Raw genomic sequence first — 22,113 nt, forward strand, 5'->3', positions numbered from 1 at the left:
CTCATCTTTCAGGGAGGGTTTGCCCCAGGATTAGCACTAAGAGTGAGGGGTAGGGTCGGGAGAAGGAAGCAGGAGGGAGGAAATGGGCAGTGCTTTCAGGGAAACCTGCTTCCCAGAGTAAAAAACCAAGGCTCACTCTGAGCTGGCAGAGTGGTGCATGCTTATGATCCCAGCAAGTTATCTCAGGAGTCTGAGGCAGGAGGATTGCAAATTTGAGGCAAGCCTTGGCATTTTAGTGATGCCCTTAACAATTTAGCCAGATCCTATCTAAAAATAAAAAAAATAAAAAGGGCTGGGGATGTAGCTAGGTGGAAAAGCACCTCTGCATTCATTAATCCCCAGTTCTGTAAAAAAAAAAAACAACGAACAACCCTATCTCCAAGGTGAGGCACAAAATGCTTTGTTTTTCTTGTGGGAGATGGGTGTGGGTTGCAGGCAATGTGTTCCATGATCTGGGGAGACACAGTGTCCTCTTTCAGTCTTAGTTTTCCTATCTCGAAATGGGATGGAACCAGTTGGATCAGCTGCATGTCTTATGTGCTATAGGATTTTAATTCCTGGAACACAAGAAGTGGCAAACACACAAAACTTGGGTTTTAAAATAATGCAGGCTAAGCTGGGTGCGGTAGTGCAGGCCTGTAATCTCAGCAACTCGGGAGGCTGAGGTGGGAGGATTGCAAGTTCAAAGCCAGCCTCAGCAATGGCGCAGCACTAAACAACTCAGTGAGGCCCTGTCTCTAAATAAAATATAAAATGGGGCTGGGGATGTGACTCAGAGGTTGAGTGCCCCTGAGTTTAATCCCAAGTACCCCCCCCAAAAAAGTTTCTTTTCCAAGTGCTGGGGCCACAGTGGATACATCTGAGTTGACTGCTCTAGGGCATCTGCTGCAGGGCAGCTGGGTTCTTTCTAGCCCTTTATAAGGTTTAGGGTGAGCAACAGATTAGGAGAGGCTTGAGGCTTGATGGTGATGTTTCCAGGTGTCTGAGAGGGAGAATTGGTGGTGATGGGCATCTTTGGTCCCAGCTGGGGGTGTCTCAGGCTCTTTGGCTCCAGGTGTTCTGCAAAGCACTGCTGGTCATCTGGGTGCTGCTATAATCCAGTGGTGACCAGGCCAGACACATATCCATCCAGAGTCACCAGCCCTGATCCCTGTGGAGGACACATGGAGGGACAGTCAGGACCTGGCTCTTTGGGCACCATGGGGCTCTGTCTTACTCTTGTCCCCTGTTCCTCCATGAGATTCTCACAGCAGCTTTCTGATTTACTTATCTCCGTTTCACAGGTGCGCAGACTGAGGCACAGAAGTCCCTTGCCCAAGGTCATACTGCTAGAAGTAGCAGAGCTGGGATTTGGGGGCAGGCCTTATCTAGGTCCAGAGCCTGAGCAGTCACCACCACATTTATTTATAACTACTCTGTGGCTGTGAAGGACAGCAGAGGTCCACCTCTGGTTTGTATGAGACAGCCATGAATAAAGACACCCAGGGGGAGCCCTCCTTCCCACCCATTTGTCCATCCATGGAGTTCTGCCTTTAGGGCTGTCCATTTTCCAATCTGGGGGGGGGGATTGACATCTTAAAAAACAGTCCCGCTCTTTTCCCAGAGCACTAGCATCCTGGGTGCCCCCTTACCCAGAGCCTTTACAGTGGTACCTTTACACTAGACCTGGGTGTGTACACCTGTGTGTGTCAGTTTAAACACAGATGGTGCCTCCTACTCCCTGGCTACACTGACTCTCATTTCATATTTTCACGTAGCAGAGATTTCAGTTTTGGTTGCACAATTAAGATAATTGTAGGCACTCAAAAATAAATAAATAAATAAATAACTTGACCTGGGCCCAGCATCTGGAGTCTTTGAGGAGGGGTTCCAGGTCAGTGTTTCTTTGAAAACTTTGAAAAATTCTGGGAAACTTGAATGTGCAGCCAGGGTTAAGGATTGTTGGTGAAAGAGTTAGCACCACGTGTGCATCACACATCTCCACATTACAGCCAGAGGGGCTCTATGGAGAGGATGCACCAGAATTATTGATTGTTTTAATGGAGTTGGGGATCAGACCCAGGACCTTCAGTACCCTAGGCAAGAACTGGACCACTGAGCTACATTCTCAGCCCTCTAGAACTTACAGTCATCTAGCAGTGGACATACAGTTGCTTTCTACTGTTTTACTGTTAGTGACAGTGTTGCAGTGAGCATCCTCAGGTATCCATTTTTGTGTTCTTGTTTGAGTATTTCTTAGGCTGGACTCCTAGAAGTGGAATTATTGGGTCTAAGTGTATCACTCCAAAAATTTGATACTTTTTTTTGTACTATGGATTGAACTCAGGGGGTACCTGGCCACTGAGCCATATCCCCAGCCCTATTTGATATTGTGTTTGGAGACAGGGTCTCATTGAGTTGCTTAGTGCCTTGAGTTGCTGAGACTGGCTTTAAATTTGTGATCCTCCTTTCTTAGTCTTCTGAGCTGCCGGGATTACAGGCTTGCACCACTGTGCCCAGCAATTTGGTAGATCTTTCTGAGTCACCTTGTGCAAAGGCTGTGCCGGGGAACTCTTCAACAACAGGGCCCAGGTGCATGGCACATTCCTCTGAACCCTTGCCCACCTAGGAGGTTTTCTTTCTTCTCTTTGTTTCTGTCATCCCCCACACCCTTTTTGCTTTTTGCCCATCAGGCAAGCAAGACATTACACATTGTTTTTGTTTGTACTTCTTTTATTATTATTAGCAAAGTTGACCACTTTGGTTTCATTTCTTCTCTGGGCAGCTTGGCTGCACTGGGTGTAGGGCAGGCTGCACCCAGTAGGCATCTCTTTCCTTTGGTGAGTCCTTCAGTCTTTCCCCCACCTCCCTTGCATACATCCATTCTTCCATCTAAATCCAGAGCATCTTACCAGCTGATCTTAGCCTGGACTCCCAGGAAGATGCTTGAGAACCAAGAGGAAGCCATGTTTTCAGGGAGCCCATAGACTGGAAGGGTATGAGGCCTCAATCCCCAGACCAGACAGGGCAGTCCAGCATTGAGGTCCAGGCTTAGGGCTGGGGGGTTGGGGCAGTTGGGGCAGATTCTTTTTGATAGGGGAAATCAGGCAAAGCATACGGAAAGGCATTTTGTTTTGACCCTGAAGGGTGAAATCAGACCACAAGGAGCAGCTAACATCAGAAGAGCCCTCTTGGTACAGATGTCGGCCTGTGTTCTTTACAGGCAGGGTCTCATTTAATATTGGCACTAATTGACACTTAGGTGGGGCCTCGGGCTTTCTTTTGCATGAGCAACAATGGATCTTGGAGAATCCTCAGCTGAGCATTCTTCTCATATGGATGGTCAGACTTGCCCAGAGAGATGCAAGTCAAGTGTCCAAGGTTATACAGTGACCTTGAGGCAGAACTCTGCCTAAGAGAGGGGCAAGATGTGCTGTGGGAGCTTGCTGCAGCCACTGACCCAGGCTAGGACCCACTTTGGAGACAGCCTGGAGACCCCTAAACTTCTGGAGTGTCGGGCAATTCTGAGCAGATGGGTATGGGCTCCCAACCCTGCTCCCACACACACTTGCTGTGTTACTGCTGAGTCTTAGTTTATTTTCCTCCCTCCCGGGGGAAGTGTGAGGACAACTCCATGGAGCAGTGGTGGTGCAGGCTTATAATCTCAGTGATTCAGGAGGCTGAAGCAGGAGGATTGCAAGATCAAAGCCAGCCTCCGCAACTTATTGAGGTCCTAAGCAACTCAACAAGACCCTGTGTCAGAACAAAAAAATAAAAGTGCTAGGGATATGGCTCAGTGGTTAAGCATCCCTGGGCTCAACCCATAGTTCAAAACATAGAAAGAAATCTTAAGGGAGAGAGAGCTGTAGGTTGAGTAGCCATACAGAAGAGGGTTAGTTATTTCTTCTGGTGGGATCCCACTGCAGACTCTCCCATTCCCTCTCATCTATATCTATACTCAAAATGCAGCGCTGGAGATAATGGGCAGGAAACAACAAACTTTTAATCTGTCACCTGCTGGGTGACACCTAGCCTTCTTGGTGATGCCAGATTGTGCATCCCTCCTCATGTCCATCCTCTCACCCCCCAGAGGACTGCTGCCCATCTCAGGAGCCTCCTCGGCCAGGCACAGTGAAGCTGGCTGTGTGGGAGGGAAGGCGTATGCCCCAGAATGGGTTGCCCATGTGTCTGTGTGTGCATGAGTCCATGTGCTTGTGGCTATGTGTACTTGTATGTGAGTGTATTTGTGCTGGTGTGCTCATGTGTGCTCACACATGCATCTGTACATGTGTGCATGAGTCAATGTGAATGAATGTATATGAATGGCCTTGTGTGTCTGCAGCTGAGGGAAAGGACTTTTGTCATTACTTGCCCGGTTCAGAATCTCAGTACAGGGGCTGTGTTACTTTGGGTACAGTTTGTACCAAAAGTTTGAACTCCTAGGCTCATAGGTTTTCACCTGGGAGAATGCACATGGGTGAATTTACTTTATATGCATTCATTAAAATAATTGGAGCATCTTCCATGTGTGGAGCACTGTGCTAGACTCAGTCCTATAAAAACAAAGAAGCAAGTTCTTTCTTCTAAGAATCAGTTGACCATTTATAAAGCTGTGGTCGTGAGGGTGGTTAAAAAGTATTTTCTATGGCCAAATGCATTTGGCAAACACTGGAATAAACAATTAAAAAGTTTTTTAAACCTTTAGGTCTTCTCTGAGCCTTTAAAATGCTAATGTAGGACTCAGATATTTTTAGTAGTTTGTAATTTCCAAACTTATTAGATCACTCTTTGTGGAGTCCTCTTATCTTGGACACAGTTTGGGTTTCAAGGCTTTTAGAGTTGACATTATTTACTGGCTCTTCATTTGTTCATTCATTCAGCCCAAGTGTTTGCTGAGCACCTATTATATGCCAGGTATGCACAAGGTGTTGAAGCTCCACAGGTGAGAAGACAGAAGTGTATTCTAGTAAAATTGAGTGACCCATCTACAAGTATATGGGTCCATTCATCCTGAAAAGCCAAACCTGGAATAGGCAGGGAATGGTGTGGGAGGCTTTCTGGTTAAGGCCATCCTGGAGGTGACACTTGAGCTCAAATGACAGGGGGGTTCATGAGGGGATTTATGGACCCAAAAGTCTTTGCAGTTGATGATTCGGAGGGCCTGGGAGGGGCTGGGGGATTTTGGGAAAGTCTGGAGAGAGGGCTCTCTGAATCTTGCCCTCACATTCTGGGAGCTCCTGCTACCAACTCAGTATCCTTTTGGTTTCCCTGGTGCAGTCCAGAAACCAGAGAGAGGCTTCCCCTGGTGTTGAGTCAGTTAAACGGGATTGTTGCAGGCATGGGTGCTTCAGGGTTCCAATCTTGTCCTAGGAACCTCAGTGGCTTGGCCCATTTCTCTGCCCTAGACCTATCTCGTTGTAACTCTCACCATGAAAGGAGGAGGATGACTCCTCCCTGGGCCTGCCTGCTGTGCACACCACCCGGCCAAGCACCTCACTTGTGTGCCCACGCCATGTCCCCAGCGCCTGGCACTGGACTCACATTCCTCCCACCCCCCATCTGACAGATGGGGGAATGAGTCCAGGAGGCTCCCCAGACCATTTCCGGAGAGGTCCGGCCCAGAATCCAACCCTTTTCCAAGCCAGGCTGTGACCTGAGGCTGGTGGTGTGTGTGGGGCTGCGCCTCAGTGTTGGGGACAACAGAGATTTCCAGGACGGGATAGCTGAGGCCCCTTAAAGCCTCCTGGTGCCTGTCTGCAGAGTGGCCCTGAAGGGTTTGGGTCCTGAGAGAGGAGCAGGAAGAGTGAGCAGGTGGGAGGTGGGGTAGGAGGAGGGGGATGGAGAAGCCGCGGGGGAGGGGAAGCGGGCAAGGGTGGGAGAGGGCGCAGAGCTGGGGTGGGGTAGGCAGTTGGGTAGAAGTTGGGGGGAAGGGCGGTGGCGATGAGACAGAGTTGGGTAAGGCAGGGGAGGGAGCCTGGGGGATCTTCCCGCCCCTCCACCTGGGTGAGCCCAGCTGGTGCTTAGGAATGCTGCTCCTCCTGGGCCCTTGTCTGCCCAGCTCTCGGGGGGCAGCCCAGGACCTCTTTGAGGCTGCTGTCCTGGGAACGCATCGGGCCTCCCCCTGCCCGGGAGGGCTCCAAGGCTGCAATAACTCAGGGCCAGGTTTGGGCACAAAGCGGCAGTGGCAGGGGTCTGGCTGGGAAGGCGCAGGCTGCGTCACTTGCTCGCTCACTTGCACTGCCCTGGTGGGGCTGGCTTGTTCCGAGCCGCGGGGCCGCCTGCTCCTCAGAGTCTGGCGCCCCCAAGACTGCCGAGTCCCAGGCCCCGCGCTGAGGGGCACCTACCAAAGGGCATCTCACCCTCAGCTGGGCGCCGGTTGGTGGGCTGACGCCCCCCGCTGGCCAGATGTTCGCCTTGGGGGCGCCCTGGGGTCGCTGAGCAATGATTGGCCCTCAGATTTGGGGAGGAGCTAAAGGAGGCAGGGAGTGCAGCCTGGACCATCCGAATGTATGTCAATAAAAATAAATGCACTTTCCAGGTCCTAGGGACTGTTCTGCGCACTCACTTCATTCATTCCTTAACATGCACTTCACAGTATCTATGAGTAAGGCCATGATTATCCCCGTTTTACAGATGAGGAAACTAAGGCACAGCTAGGACCAGATAGGATCCAAATATAGGCCTCTCTGACTCCAGAACCGTGTCCTCCCTGTAGGGTGTCCAGGCGTGCATGGATGGCCTGGGCATCTGGGCATGGGGGCCGTTCTGAGTGCATTTGCACATGTCCAAGAAATTAAAGAGAGGTTAGCAGGCAGATCGTAGTCATTCTGGGTTTGCCATTTCAAATTCATTCACAGGCTCCTTCCTCTGAGGGATATTCTGAGTCCGGGCCAGGCCTTTTGCTTTTGTGGGGTCTCTCTACCTTGGGGGAGCAGACAGTCGGTGGGGTGGGGTATGTGGCAGTAAGACCCCAGTAAAGAGTAAACAGTTCCACCAAGAGGCAATTTCTTGCTGAGAGACTGCTCTGCTTATCTGACTTAGACAGGGTCCTCAGGGAGGACATTGCAGAGGACATTAGTGCAGGATGAAGAGAGGTGACTGCTGAGGAAGGTGTTTAGTCCCCTCTGGCTCTGAGTGCCTTCCCCAGGGTTGCAAAGGAGAAGGAGAAGAGGAGGCTGTGGCCGCTGTCTGTAAGGCCCTTAAAGGTCGAAATCTGGGGAATCTTGGGCAAGTACGTCTGGAAGGGCAGGGACGAGTGCTGACTGGCTCTCCCGAGAGGATTGGAGCCCAGGTGAAGAAGAGCCAGGCAGGACAGTGGTAGAGACTGCCTGGCATGGGTTGCATTGTGGGGTGGCCCTCGGTGCATGCACATAGGGTCTGTCTGAAGAGTCCCCAGGGCTGGCCACCTGGACCTCAAACTTTGACCCTCAAGGTCCCCAGAGGTTCTCATTGGTACCTCCGAGTACCAGGGAGTAGGGTGTAAGATCCTTTCTTGTTTGTCTAATGAGGACAGGAGGGCCACAGAGGCCAGCAGCCTTGTCCTGCTGCACCTGCAGCAGGGCTTGTGACCATCTGTCAGTTGGGACGTTCATTTCCTGGGTCTCTAGATCCCATGGAGAGGAGTTTACCAAGGCCTGCCTCCCCCTCACCCCAATGTTAGGGTTGGAGGTGGAAAGGAGATGCTGGTGGGTGCCCCATTACATGCAGCTGAGTTTCTGAGCCTGGTTCTAGACTGAGCTACCCCTGTCCAACCAGGATCTAGCTAGGTCATTAAAAAAACAGCTGTCCGCATGTGCCCATTGTATCCCCAATTCCACTTTAATTGGGTCTCCAAACGGACTTTATTCTGAATTTCCTGTCTGGCTCCAAATACCCATTGCTCAGGCTCTTCTAGGGGAATGGAGAGGGCTGTGGATTCCTAGGACTGAGTTTTTTTTTCCCACTTGGACTTGCTGGGCGAGCCTGAGCCTGTCCCAGAACTTCTCTGTGCCTCTTGTCTTGCTTTATTTTTCTTAGGAGAGTCTCAAGTCTGCTTCCAGGGAGGGAGGTTTGACTTGAGACAAAGGGGACAGGACATTTATCTATAGTGCTTACTAAGGTGTATTCTGGGCCAGCTGCATGCTGAGTGCTTGATGAGCTATTTCTCATGAGCCCTATCAACAGCTCTGTGAAGTTGGTTCCATTATTCTCACCTGTCTGCAGTTGTGGTGGCTTTGAGGGACAGCCAGGGATCCAAGGTCATATAGGTGGCCTGATGCCACCCACCATGCCTGCCTGTGTCACTCCCAGGACAGCTTCTACATACCTGGTGAACCACTGACATTGTGGTCCCCCTCCCCCAGGAGCTTGTCTTGGGGACAGATGGGCAAACAGTTATGAACTCTGAGGCTGGAGACACTGTATTCCCCCTGAGGAGCCAGCTGTGGCCAGCCCCACCCTACCCCCTACTCTGGGCCTGGCAAGCTTGAGGTTCAAGTGGGGGAGAAGCAGTTTGGACTGGTCAGGGGTGGGAGGATAAGGCCAGGTTCTGGGACATTTGAGTGGGTACTGGGCTGGGCTTTACCTGCTTCTTGGTTTCTTGGCTACTCCAACATAGCAGTGTCCAACACTGGGCCCAGCTGGGCCAGCAACTCTGTCCTGCCATGTGGGAGGTGCTTACCTCTTTTAGGGACTTGGGGTGGACAGTCCTCTCTTTTATTCTGCCCCCTCATATCCTATCCTCCAGGCCTCAGGAGCTCTACTGGCTCAACTTGGAAACTTGGATGTGCTTGGTGAGAGTGTGTGGCCTTGCTGAGGGACTCAAATCGGGGCCCTGCCCTCTGGACCTCTTTCTGCCTCCACCCAAACTGCCCTCTGGTCCCGGGCCTGGCCTGTAAGTCTGCATCATCTTCACTGTGACATCTCTGCAGAACGGGTGGGTGTGTGCCCCCTCCCAAGCTTGCTTTCTCAGGCTGCCCTTCGTGGGGCACCCGTGCTGGCTGAGGGGCTCTGAGCTCCAGCCCTTCTCCCTCCTGAAGTCTAGCTAATCGGCCACTGGGTTGACTCTCTGCATTCTCTGCCCTCCGCCCGCTCCTTTGCTGGCTTCCTGGAACCCAGGGACCCTGGAGGTTTCTGGACCCTATAGAGTTGCCTGGGTGTTTTTTTTTATTTTTTTTGGGGGGGGGGTCATGCTGGTTGGAGGAGCTGGGAGCTGGGAGACAGGCCGATGACTGGGTCAGGGCTAGCCAGGGGTGGAGGCAGACACCAGCACGTGTCTCCCTGGATCAAACTGTGATCCCCAGTCCCTTCCTCTGGGGGTCCGGGGCCTGGCTTCCCCACCCTCTTTGGCATTTCCTGTCTGCCTCCTTTTCATTTTGCACCCAGGCTCCCCAGGGGTTTCTCTGGGGGGGCAAAGAGCCTACTCTAAACTTTCTCCCTGGTGACAGGACCTGACTTGGCCTGACATGGCTGTGGTCCCACTGAGCCTGGGGTTTGTCTTGACCTCGTCTCCCTACATTTCTCCACACCCACCTTCTGGCTGGGCAGCGGGGTCCCAGCCGGGCTCCCCTCCATATCTGAGCCAGAGAGCCATGGTCTGAGATGCTCCTTAGAGACCCCTGGGCTTGGGCCAGTCATGCCTGTGGGCTCTGGATGAGGCTGAAGGATTAGGGATGAGGAGAGGCAAGACTGGCCTTCTGGGGCAGGAGTCAGGACCGATGCCTCTCTGGACTTAATTCTGAGGCGGTTTTGAGGACCTCCAAAGCCACAGCACCTCGCTGCTCTCCCTGTCCCCCAGGCCCACCCCACACATGGGCTTGCCTTTCCAGGAATCCTCCCCTGGTCCCCTCCCCCTGGGTGCCTTGTTGAGCTCCTTGGGCCCCTCCCCCAGCCCTCCTGGGCCCCCTCCTTCCTCCTTGACCCACTTTAGTCCCCTGCTGCTGGGGGAGGGGAGCGCACAGCCGGTGGCTCTGATCCTGGCTGCCTCCCCCAGCATCCCTTGGGGCGGGCTCTGGATGGAGCCAGCAGGCTGAGCAGGCCTGGCCCCAGGGACTGGCACACTGTGTGCTCCTAGTGGCAGCCTCCCTGCCCCCTCCACGGACAGACAGTTCTGGAGAGCTGCCCCTGCCCAGGCCCTGGGGAGGCCCTGCCAGGACCCAGCTCCGGTTCCCCCCAGCCCCAGGGAGCAGTGGCTTCAGAGGTTCCTCCTACCTTCTTGCCATGCACCATTCCCAGAGGGAGGGGGGCAGGGCCAGGTCCTGGCCTCCACCCATCCTTCCCCTAAGTCTCTGCTGGACAGCCCGAAGCTCCAGTCAAGTCCTGTGTCTGCTGTTAATCTGTGTGACTTGGGGAGCTCCACCAGCCCTCTCTGGACCTCATCTGTGCATTTAGGGATTGGAGCAGATCACTGACATTTACCAAGCCTCACTGTGTTCCAGGGACTCGGCTCTACATTGATGACCTCATGGTCCCTTGGGAATGCCATGAGCACACTTTCCTATTTGGAACATGAGGCAACCGAGGCACAGGAAGGGGAAGGAACAAGCTTTTGAGGTCACTCATACATGGGGTCCTGGGCAGCCTGATGGGTGACTTGTCTTCACTCTGCCATTCTCTAATTGATCCCGGCACTGGGGCTATTCACTCTTTAGGGACTAGGTCAGGGCCCTCTGAGGACTTGAGATGGGGGCTTCTCCTTGGGGGGCCATTTATTCTGTCCTGCTCAGGTGCCCTGCCGCCCTGCCACATGACAGACTGTGGGAAGGTGAGTCCCCAGACATCCCAGCTGGAGACACCCCCTCCCCCATCCTGAGTCCTAGTCCTGGGGTTCAGGGACCTGACTCCAGCCTGACTGTTCCCTCAAATGAACATCACCCCCAGCACAGGGGGGGTCCCCCTCGCAGCATGCCAGCTGCCGGGCCAGGAGCAAACAGGAGTTGCCTGTTAGGACCACAGCAACCCTCCCTCCCGTTTCCCAGCCAATGAGAAATGCAAAAAATAGGGTGGGTTGGCCCTAAGGGGCTGTTTGAATTTTGGAATCTGCACTCCCCTCATCTCCACATTTACCTTGACATTTGTCCTGTCTCTGGGAAACTTTTCATGTCACCTCATTGTCTTGCTGAATAAAAGAGGGGGTGGGAGGTGGGAGGGGGCTCTGGGAGCAAAGTCAGGAAATCTTTACTTATTTGCCTAATTTACTCACTCAAATGTGTCTTGTGATTAAATATTTCTTCATTCTATCCTGTGTGCTTAGGTCAGAGGCCAGGTTTCTCTTCTGAACAGGGCATTGAGAGTATCTGGTCTTTCCATCTTGAGATTTCTCACTCCATTCCCTCTCTTTCTCTTTTTTATCTCCCACTCCTGTAAAAGCCATGGTCTTCCCTTCTGGAACTTATCTCCTCTAGAGAGAGCACATGGGTGGTGCCTGAAAGGAAAGTGACCACAACACTCGGAGCAACCAAAAGATCTTTATTGCAGCAGTGCAACAAAGAGAAAGGAAAGAAGGAAAGAGAGAGAGAGAAAAGAGAAGAGATGAACAGGGAGAGAGCAAGAGCAAGAGTGAGACAGAGAGCGCATGTAAGAAAGATAAAGAGCAAGAGAGAAAGAGCAAGAGAGAGAGGGAGAGAGAGGGGGGCCTGGCAGGAGGGAGTTTTTATAGCCCAAATCTAATGGGGCCTCTGGGTCTGCAAGCTGCCTTGTTGGCCCAAGGGGGGTTGAGTGCTCAGCCTTAAGCAGGACTTGACACAAACAGGTGATAAAGGACCAGACAAAGGGGGTTTGAGTGCATGGGCTATCTTGCAGCCAACATCTGTTCAGCCTGCCCTGCAGACAACACAGTTCAGCCTGCTCTGCACCCAACATTCCTCCCTTTTTGTTTTTCTAAGTGACATGGGGGACGGCATAAAGTCCTCTGGCTTCTTCCTGCTTAATGGTGGGCGGCGTTAGACCTAGAAGGGGAAGTGGAGGAATGTTCGGGGGACAGGTCTGAGAACACCAGGGCAGCCAGAAATAACACTCAGTGGCTACAGACAACTACTGTGGTAGGGGTAAAGTCCATAAAAGTTCCTTGAAGCCACAAGTCCTGGATGGCAGCAAACCAGTCCTAGATGGAGGAGATTCTTGGTGTCAGCCACTGGTCCTGTAGCAGGGACTCTAGGAAGTATTGGAGGTGGCTTGGTTGAATCCAGTAATGTTAAGGGTGACAGCCTGATTGCAGCCAGTGGAAGGGCAATCGCCTTGACCCATAAACTGAGAGTCGGTGGTGTCATCCTGGTGTCATGTCACATTGATGTAGAAGCGGTATCTGTGGTTTGAGATAAAAACTTGAGAGAGAATAATGATTAGTAAAAGAAGAAGAGGGTTGGTAAGAAATTTTGAGTTTGGTGGGCATGGTGGAAGTCCAGGACTGGACATTTGGAACAAGTGCCTTTTTAAGGTGGGAGACATGGTGGTACCAGGGGGAGTTTAGGTTTGATGCTTCCTTGTGGGGATACTGTAGAGCAGACAGAATAAGCAGAGTGGACGTGCTGGAGAGTAGTTCTCATTCCTAGGAAGTGAAAGAGGGGTTGTGAAAATTGGAAAAAGGGTTAGAGAGGGTTTTAGATGGGCACAGAGTCTCTGGAGCCAGAGGAGTTGGTCATGAGTCGTAGGTGTCCATCTTGGGCATCAGGGCTGGTAGTCTTAAAGAAGTAGTTGATTGACCAGCTTGTTGGTGAATTTTTGTATCTGATCTTGCATGAACTTCTGTAGGCAATTTAATAGACATGGTTCTATTAGGAGAAACATAGAGAGGACTAATAGGGGTCCTGTGAGGGGGAGGAGCCAAGGCCATACTTAACTGAACATTCCCCATGGAGCCTGTTGGCTTAGATGCTGTCTCCTCTTTTCTAGCTGTTCTTGTCCTTCATTACTCCCAGGAATGACTGGTTTTGGCTTAACTGGTTTTGGTAGGTGTTTAAGATCAAGTTGGTCAAAAGTGACTTTGTTTCTATCTATTGTTAAGAGTCAGCTGAGTTCCCATAGTGGTCGCTCGTGGGGGAACCTGAGAGTGGCTTCTTAGTTCTGCTAGTGCCATTTGCGCTAGGATGGGTCCAGGTCTTGCTTGACCATGTGGCTTCCCTTGGAAGGATCAGGGATGTTTCCTGTCTCCAATGACCCTCCTATTCACAGTAAATGCACTGATTGGCTTTTCATTCTCCAGTGGTCTCATTAATCTCCCTGATTAGGAGGTTATGTGGCCCAGAGTTGCAAAGCTCTTTAGAGAAGTTCCCTGTTCCCTGGATTCAGACTGACTCAGAGGGCCAGAGCCAAATATTGGTTTTCTTGGCCATTTTAATTTAACTTTAAGTCTTGATCATAAACATCCAGCAAAGTCAGTTTCACCCTAAATTAAGAGTGTTGGGCTTTAGCTGAAGTCTGGCCTACTTTGGAGTCATCCTAACATGTATTAAGATGGGAAGCACAGCCTTATCCCAGGTAAGGCTAAGATTTATAAATCTTAGGTAAAGTGTTCTAGTATTGAAGCCGATATTTTTTTAAATATTATTTTATAAAATTTACATATATTATTGTTTGATGTCACATGAATACTAGGTAATACAGTATATTACATTTAAATTATACCCAGTGTATAGAACTTTATATTAATCTTATTGATAACAGGTCCAGTTATAAAACATTAAATGATATAAATAAATCTCCAATATGTTATTTTTATAAGCCTAAAATAACCATGCAACCTTTTGGAGAACACCAGCTTGATATAGTTTTTTTAAAGCTTCTATCTTAATGACATATACCTGGAAAATATGAGCACATTCAATATACAAAGAAGAGTAATAGTACCACAATTACTACTGATGTTTTTATATTAATCAAGTTTAGCTTTTAGAGAAATAACATATTACAATATTGCAAAATAACAGTTGTTGTTTAACCATAGTTGTACATACAGACCTTCTTTAGCACTTACTTAAACCCTCTTATTTACTTAACAGACTCTCTTATCCAGAAACACATTTTCCTTCTATTAAATCCATACCTAGAACCTTCTAATTTCTCTTTCCGATTTGTTAACTCTTTCTTTTTTTTTTACATTTTTAAATAATCCTTGTAAATTTCTGAATTTAGGCAAATTATTTCATTTTAATAAGAGATATTTTGTTATTTGCAGCACACAATTAATCACATCTGTTGACCATTTCATGAAAACATGAACAATGTTTAAGTATATAGAATTATACTGTTGTAGGGACAGACAAGGCAAGGCACCTAAGATAGCACTGAAGATAGGAAAATAGTTTTATTTGGTTGCAGCTGGATTTAGAGGGCACATCTTCTGCTGTAATCAATTAATCCCCTGAGCCCCAAGTTTAGGTTGTTTCAGAATTTTGTACCCAACATGTAAGGGAAGGGGCTCAGAAGTTCACAGTCTGTAGAAGTTCACAAAAAGCAGGTTTTTTTTCCCTCTGTTCTGGGCAAGTTAACCCTTCAAGGACACTTGGGAGGGGGAGAGATTTTTCTTCCCTTTTTCTCCTCTTCCCCCCACCCTCCCCATCCCCTCCAGCTGTTATCATGGAGCCCAGTTGGTAACCTCCTTATCTTAGACATGTAGCTTTTTTTTTTTTTTTTTGTGAAGCCCCAGCTCAAGGCCAGAAGCCTTGTTTTACATATTTTGTGAAAAACTAGTAAGGGGATGTCCAGTGCCTGGAGTGCTGATTTTTCCAGCCAGTGACCAAGTAAAACAGGGCAACAGGAAAATAGGAAGTTTATCTACATTGAACTTTTTGTAGAGATTCTTTTGCTGAAAGTCCTAAAATCAGCCATGGTGAAGATTTCTGAAGAAGGTCAATTAAGCCTTTTCTGTGGGCCTGGGTAAGGAGGGGAAGACGGGAAGGTGGGGCTGAGAGCAGCTTGGTGGATCTGAGAATGAGGAAGGAGTGATGTAAAAGAACAGGATTTTCCCTAGCAAGGAAAACTTGAGCAGTAGAACAGGTAGAGCAGAGGGGAGGATGGGAGTGAATATCCCAAAAAGCCTGTAAGGGACAATTCTTAGTAACCTGTATTCAGTGATGACAAAGCAACTTTAAAGGCCATTTTCACCAGATCTCTGATAGGGGTCCAAGGGCTCTCCTCAGCTGGTTTGAGCTTTGGGTTAGCTGGTAAGAGGACCTGGTGGGACCCGGTGTGGGCACTGACAGAAGAAGAGAGGAGTGAGTGGGTGAAGGGATTCCTTCAGTACTTGCTACCTCAGAAAAGAGGCAATGTTTTGAGGAAAGACGGTTGTTTAGGTTTTTGATCTAATGAGTGGAGAGGAGAAGTCACTTCAGGTGGGGGAGACAGTGGAGGGGCTGGGGCGGAAGGTTGAGGGTGAGGACCTATTTGAGCCGGGCGATAGGGTGGAAATTCATCAGTAGGGTCAAAAGTAGTAGATGAGTCCGGAGGAGGAGGAGATTGGGGATCAGTGGTTATGGGTGTTGGTTTGCAAGCTAGAAGAATTTGCAGAGGTCTGCAAGAGGTGCAGAGAGCACAAGCAAGAAGAAAGCTTTGATATAGCAGCTTTTTACCCATTTTTTCGAATGCTCACAGTAATTGTAGAGATCCCTTAGAATGGAGGGATCCAGGGACCCAAAAGGGGGGCCATTTGCTTTGGTTGTCTAAGGGATAAGTGGGCCAGGCCTGGGTGCTATATTTGATCAATTTTGGGGGTTTGATGTCTGGTGTCAAGGAGAGGGTTTTGAGGTTATCCAAGAGGCATTGTAGGGGAGAGTCGACCAGCAGAGAGGACACATTACCCATGTCGCAAAGTAGTATAAGGAGGAGGGAAGAGGACACAAACGTAGTGTAGGGGAGAAGGAAGGAGACGCGACCGTAGTATAAGAGAGAAGGAGGAAACTGATTTATTGGCAAAAGGGGCGTCCCCGCTAGAGCCAAAAATCAGGAGTGCCTTAGTGGCAGGTTCGAGCTGCAGAGATTGGTCGTCACCGAATCCTGACAGTCGAAGCTCTCGTCCTGGACGGAGCTGGAGCCGTGGGAGACCTTGGCCAAGGCTTTTCTTTTCGGGACCCCTCCTGGAGAGGCCGGAGACTTGCAGTGCCAGAAAGAGGGGAAAGAGAGAGACAGGGGAAGAGGGAGGAAGGGGAGGGTAAGTGTCTGAGGACTAGGATTTTAGGAGAGCCACAGAGATGGTGAAGGTCTGGGTGGACTGTGATGTTCAGTTCTCTGTTATGTGTCCCTGGAGGTTACACAGTCCTTTGAGGGAGACCTACAAAGCCTATGCTGGTAACTAACAGCTGGGAAGGGAAGGGAATAATTTTGAACCCAGGAGTCTATTCTGCCCTAGGAAGGAGTCCCTGAGGGCCACCGTAGCCTTAAAGGCTGTGGTGGGGTGTTTTCCTCCCCACAGGTGGGCAAAGAGGTTTGCCGGACAATCAATGGCCAAATCCTCCTGACACCACCATTGGGTTTAGGACTCCAGGAAGGGGAAACTCACCAATCGAAGGTCGGTGGTGGATGAAGTTCTGGCAGTCGACAAAATGGGTTCAGGCCTGGGTTCAGGCCATCCAGTGAGTGGCACTTCCGAAGGAAGAGGGACCCAAAAGTGGGTTTTAACCCTCTCCTGGGTCTTGGCACCAATGAAAGGAAAGTAACCACAACACTCGGAGCAACCAAAAGATCTTTATTGCAGCAGTGCAACAAAGAGAAAGGAAAGAAGGAAAGAGAGAGAGAGAAAAGAGAAGAGATGAACAGGGAGAGAGCAATATCAAGAGAGAGACAGAGAGCGCACGTAAGAAAGATAAAGAGCAAGAGAGAGAGAGCAAGAGAGAAAGAGCAAGAGAGAGAGGGAGAGAGAGGGGGGCCTGGCAGGAGGGAGTTTTTATAGCCCAAATCTAATGGGGCCTCTGGGTCTGCAAGCTGCCTTGTTGGCCCAAGGGGGGTTGAGTGCTCAGCCTTAAGCGGGACTTGACACAAACAGGTGATAAAGGACCAGACAGAGGTGGTTTGAGTGCATGGGCTATCTTGCAGCCAACATCTGTTCAGCCTGCCCTGCAGACAACACAGTTCAGCCTGCTCTGCACTCAACAGTGCCAAGTGTCAGTCAAAGTCAGTGACCCTTACAGTGCTCACTCAGTGGAAAAGACTGCAGTAATTTGGTCATGCTGCCCTCCTTGGTCCAGGGTAAAGCACCGAGCAGATTGGGCAGTGGATATATAACAACAAGTCCTGTGTTCTTGGTCCTGGTCCTTCTGGCCTTGCCTGAGCCTGCACTCCATCACTGTGATCTCTCATGGCCCTTTACATTCCTGCCCTTGGGGGTGATTAAAATACTGTCTATCCTGAGCCTCCTAGCCATGGCCTCCTCTCCTTGTCTTCCTTTCACAGGTTCATCTTGCAGTCACGCTTATTCAGGAACCTCCATGGCTCCTGTTACAGCTGGGTTAGGGATGGTCAGGGTGAGTCCACTCTTCTAAAAGTAGAAAGAGAAAATATCAGGATGTTACTGTCTATGGAGGAAGAAAAACTTTAAATTGTCTTCTAAAACACAGATAAAATTTACAGAGCTTACTGTATGCCAGACACGGGGCTCAATGCTTTGTCCACCCGTATCTCTCAGTCTTCCTGAAAATTCCATGAGGTGGGTCCTATTCTTCCCATTTATTAATAATGAGTCAGCGTAAAGAAGTTAACCTTGCTAAGCACATATGGTCTGGGTGTACCACGGCCTTATCATTTTTCTTGCCCCTTTGTCTCTCTATGAGTTTATTTGCACCAAAACAAGCATGCTAAATGCAGAGTAGGTTTCCTGATAAATTCCCCCAGAAGCCAATCAGGCCACGCATTGCAAACTAATGTCTCTCAGGCCCAAAATGCAGCCCCATGGCTCCCGGGAATACCTTGGTTTTACAAGGATTCCAGTTATGTGGAGTCTCCCCCTCATCCCCACAGCCTGTTCTTTGAACCCCAATACCACCATAGGATCCAGAACTGCGTAAGTCCCACTTTGCAGATGTGGAATGAGCAGGGGGATTGCTGGAGCAATTAGCCAAGGCTGTGGGGTGTGTATGTGGCTGGACTGGAAAACAGACCCATGTTATCACAGTTTCTGAAAGCCTGCAAGAGTCACTCACAGGCCAGAAAACACTGGAAAGTGACATTATTTTTTAAGCAAAAATAGCCATTGGAGATCTAAATCCTGAGCTTATAATGGAACAGTGAGAACTCCATCTTTTGTTTTTCTGCCCATATCTTTCCCAGGAGGTGATTTGAGGACAGAATCCCGCTTTTAATAAACACAGAATGATGGAAGTTGGAATTGCAATGCCTATGTATATATAATTAGAGGAACCACCCTCATTCTTGTATTTTAGTCAATATTTAGATTCAATATATCTCAGAGCATTTGAGAGCCTTACAGTGACTATTAGAATCAACTGGGACAATGTAACAGAATTAGTTCATTGGGACTTACATGCAAGACAAATTTAAAAATGTCTCAACCCTATCATACCACTTGATTTTGATTATATTGTCATTTCAATCCCTGGGTACCTTGCAAACGTTTTGGTCTTAACCAGATGTAATTCAACTATAGTCACTATTGGTGGTTATGGAACAATGCAACAAACTACAATGAGAAGTGACTTTTGGACATAGGTGAAGTCCGGCCTTTGGCCAATGGAATGGATGATTCACAGTGCCAAGCTTAGGCACCCCTTCCCCAGGATGTACAATGTGAATCAAGTGGGAGAATGGTGAGAATGGCCTTAGGCCTGAGTCTAAGCAACTCCATTTTAAAAACTCCAGTTTGAAACCTGCAGTCTCACCAGGCACACCCACAGATCCCTCAAGTATGACCTCAGACAATTACTTCCCCTTACTCTGAAAAACACAGTGAAGACTCTGGCAGGCTGTCCTCTCCTGATAAAAAGATAAAATGAGAAGATAAGGGTGGAGACCACCAGCAGATGGTTCTGACCCCAGGGTAAATGATGTCCTGGAGAAATCTGGTGGTAGCTGATAAGGATTGCAAGGGGGGTCATAAAGCCCCAAAATTTAGTGTAAAAATAGAGCTAATGAACGAGGATTCATCCAACTGAAACAAGGGTGCACTCAGGCTGGAAAGCCTGGTGAGGAACTGGACTGACATCTCATTACTTATCATTCTCCTGATGAGATCCTCTCAAACTCAATAACCTCATCTGGATGGTGAGAGCCTCAACTTATTTCTATGACCCTCTCCTCAACAGGTCATCCACTCCATGCCAGGAAAAACCTGCCTTGGTTCTGGACCTGATTACTGTGAATCTTCTTCACATGATATCTCAGAATCAAATAAATTAAGATGGACTTGTTCTCATCAAGGAGACAGTATTCTAAAAGCAAAAGCAAAATCATTAAAAAGTATTTCCTGACTAGGTACCTGAAAAGTACTCTTTCATAGCCACACATTTATATAAGCCATAAGAAGAGCCCTGACCCAAAGTTTGGAGAATAAATTCTGCATTTGGCTACAGTAGGAGTAAAATCACATTACCAAATTTCTGTACACAGATAAGGCTAAAGGACTACTGATATTATGGCACTAATTCTGCCTTTTGTAAAAGATGAGGTTTATACAGCTGTTTGGTATCAAAAAATATTTTCAAAGTCCCTCAAGTACTGTGTGTGTGTGTGTGTGTGTGTGTGTTTATATGAGTGTAGTACTTACTGGTGGATAAACTGAGGGAATATTATTCCTGAGCTATATCTTCAATTTTTTCTTTTTTTTTTTTTTCGTTTTGAGACAGGATCTTACAAATATGATTTCTTGTGTGCCCACAATTTTTAAGTACATATCAAGAACAAATATGCCTGAACCAAAGGCATATCTTATCTCCTTTAGCAGCCATGATTCATCGTTATTTTTAAATACTCTTAAAAGTTAAGTAGTCACATTTTTTTTTTCAAAAAGGGGGGTTACACACATATGGTGGCTCATGTCAGCAATCTTAATAATTTGGGAGACTTAATCAGGAGAATCACAATTTCTAATTCAGCCTAAATATTATGAGAGGGCCCTAAGCATCTAAGCAACACTTTTTCTGAAAACTGAAAATAAAATAAAATACAATTAAAAAGGGCTTGTGATACAGGGGTTTAGGAGAACTATCCTGGGTTAAGTACTCATTCCTCTCCCCTTAAAAGGAAAAGAATAAAAAAAAATACATCTGGTGAACTTTCTATTAAATGGGGATAATATGTTTGAGAAAAACTTCTGAAGCTTATAGCAAGGATTTAAAATAAACTTGGGAAATGGCTGAGAACTGAATTGAAAAATCAAGGACAAGAAACATTTTTAAAATTTCTTATCAGGAGAAACTTAAAAACAGATATATTTCATTATAGTCATGATAAAAATGCAGCATGGTATGGAAAATGCAACAAAACCACTGTATTTGTATCACAAAAGTTTTATAAGTGGAGAATATGAAACATAAAACACTACATAAAAAAGTGAGGGGGAGACAACATTAAGGCAATATATGTAATCTAAAATAAATAATACACTAAATATCCACTATATAAATATTATCTGGGAGCATGTCTACAAAACAAAACAATACTCCTTGCATAAAGCAGAGGATTTGTGATAGTCTCAAATTAAAAATAGTTTCACATCTGTGGCTGCTGTGTAGGGGCTCATATCAAAAAAGCAATGTTTGGGGCTCAAGCAGTTGAAAGAAGATGTGAGGAACTTTTTTTTCTTTTTTACCATGTGATATTTAATTTTTTTTTTTTAGTCATACATGACAGCAGAATGTATTTTGAAATATAATACATACATGGAATGTACATACATCAATCATATTGTCTATTCTATTCTGCTGCCCTTTCTATCCTCCCTACTCCTGCCCTCCTGTTCCATCCTTTCTCTTTATTCAATCTAATGTAACACACTGCCACAGTCTGTCTGGGCACAAATAACCAAGCCACCACAAAAGACTTGTAGGTTCAAAAAGCAAGTCTTTATTCTCGAATTCTCACCGGCTCTCTACACACACTTCTCGGAACACTTCTCGGAAACACACAACACACTCCCTCCACTGGGCTCCGTGTGCCAATTCTTCCTGAACACCCCCCCCCCTCCAAAGTAGAGGGTGCCCAAGGCAGCAGGATCTGCCCTAATCCCAGAGCTGCCCTATTCCCGGAGCAGGGTCACCTTTCAACCATTCCTTCTAGCAAAATGCCAGGTGTCATTCCAACTAAACTGTGGCTCTCAACAACACACTTTTTTTTTCTTTTTCTCATCACAACATCATATATGTATTCTGTATAACAGTGAGGTCCTCCTTCCATCTTCCATGCAACTCCCCTTCTCCTTCTTTTTCCCTCCCACCTCTCTTCCTATTTAGTGGTAGTCTTCTTCTCATGCTCTTCTTCTCTATCCCATTTTGAGTCGCCCCTCTTATATCAGAGAGGACATTCAGCATTTATTTTTTAGGATTGGCTAACTTCACTTAGCATAATCTGTTCTAATTCCATCCATTTGCCTGCAAATTCCATGATCTTTTTATTTTTTAGTGCTTTGTAGTATTCCATTGTGTACAAATGCCACATTTTTTTTTAATCCATTCATCTATTGAAGGGCATCTAGGTTGGTTACACATTCTAGCTGTTGTGAATTGTGCTGCTATAAACATTGATGTGGCTGTGTCCCTGTAGTATGCTCTTTTTAGGTCTTTTGGGTATAGTACGAGAAGGGGAATAGCTGGGTCAAATGGTGGTTCCATTTCCAGCCTTCCAAGGAATCTTCATACTGATTTCCAAATTGGCTGCACCAATTTGCAGTCCCACCAGCAATGTATGAGTGTACCTCCCCCGCCCCATCCTCACCAGCAATTATTGTTGTTTGACTTCATAATGGCTGCCATTCTTATTGAAGTGAGATGGTATCTTAGAGTAGTTTTAATTTGCATTTCTCTGATTGCTAGAGATGGTGAGCATTTTTTCATGTATTTGTTGATTGATTCTATATCCTCTTCTGAGAAGTTTCTGTTCAAATCCTTGGCCCATTTGTTGATTGGGTTATTTGCTTTTTTGTTAACTTTTTAAGTTCTTTGTATACTCTAGAGATTAGAGCTTTATCTGATGTTTGAGGGGTAAAAATTTGTTCCCAGG

General features: G+C 47.8%; 2 long non-coding RNA genes across 2 annotated transcripts in view; one reads left to right on the forward strand and one right to left on the reverse strand.

Annotated features, from left to right (window-relative positions):
• The window catches only part of LOC139704184 (uncharacterized), a 45,856-nt gene that overhangs the window by 10,911 nt on the left and 12,832 nt on the right, over nt 1–22,113 (forward strand). The gene's annotated exons all lie outside the window — the stretch shown is intronic.
• Nucleotides 11,405–17,034, reverse strand: LOC139704180 (uncharacterized). Its single transcript, XR_011706218.1, has 2 exons — nt 16,448–17,034; nt 11,405–12,278 (listed from the first exon to the last, which is right to left on the reverse strand). It is a non-coding gene; the product is annotated as an uncharacterized lncRNA (long non-coding RNA).

The sequence above is a fragment of the Marmota flaviventris genome, unplaced genomic scaffold (genome assembly GCF_047511675.1).
Source record: "Marmota flaviventris isolate mMarFla1 unplaced genomic scaffold, mMarFla1.hap1 Scaffold_43, whole genome shotgun sequence".
Lineage (NCBI taxonomy): Eukaryota > Metazoa > Chordata > Mammalia > Rodentia > Sciuridae > Marmota > Marmota flaviventris.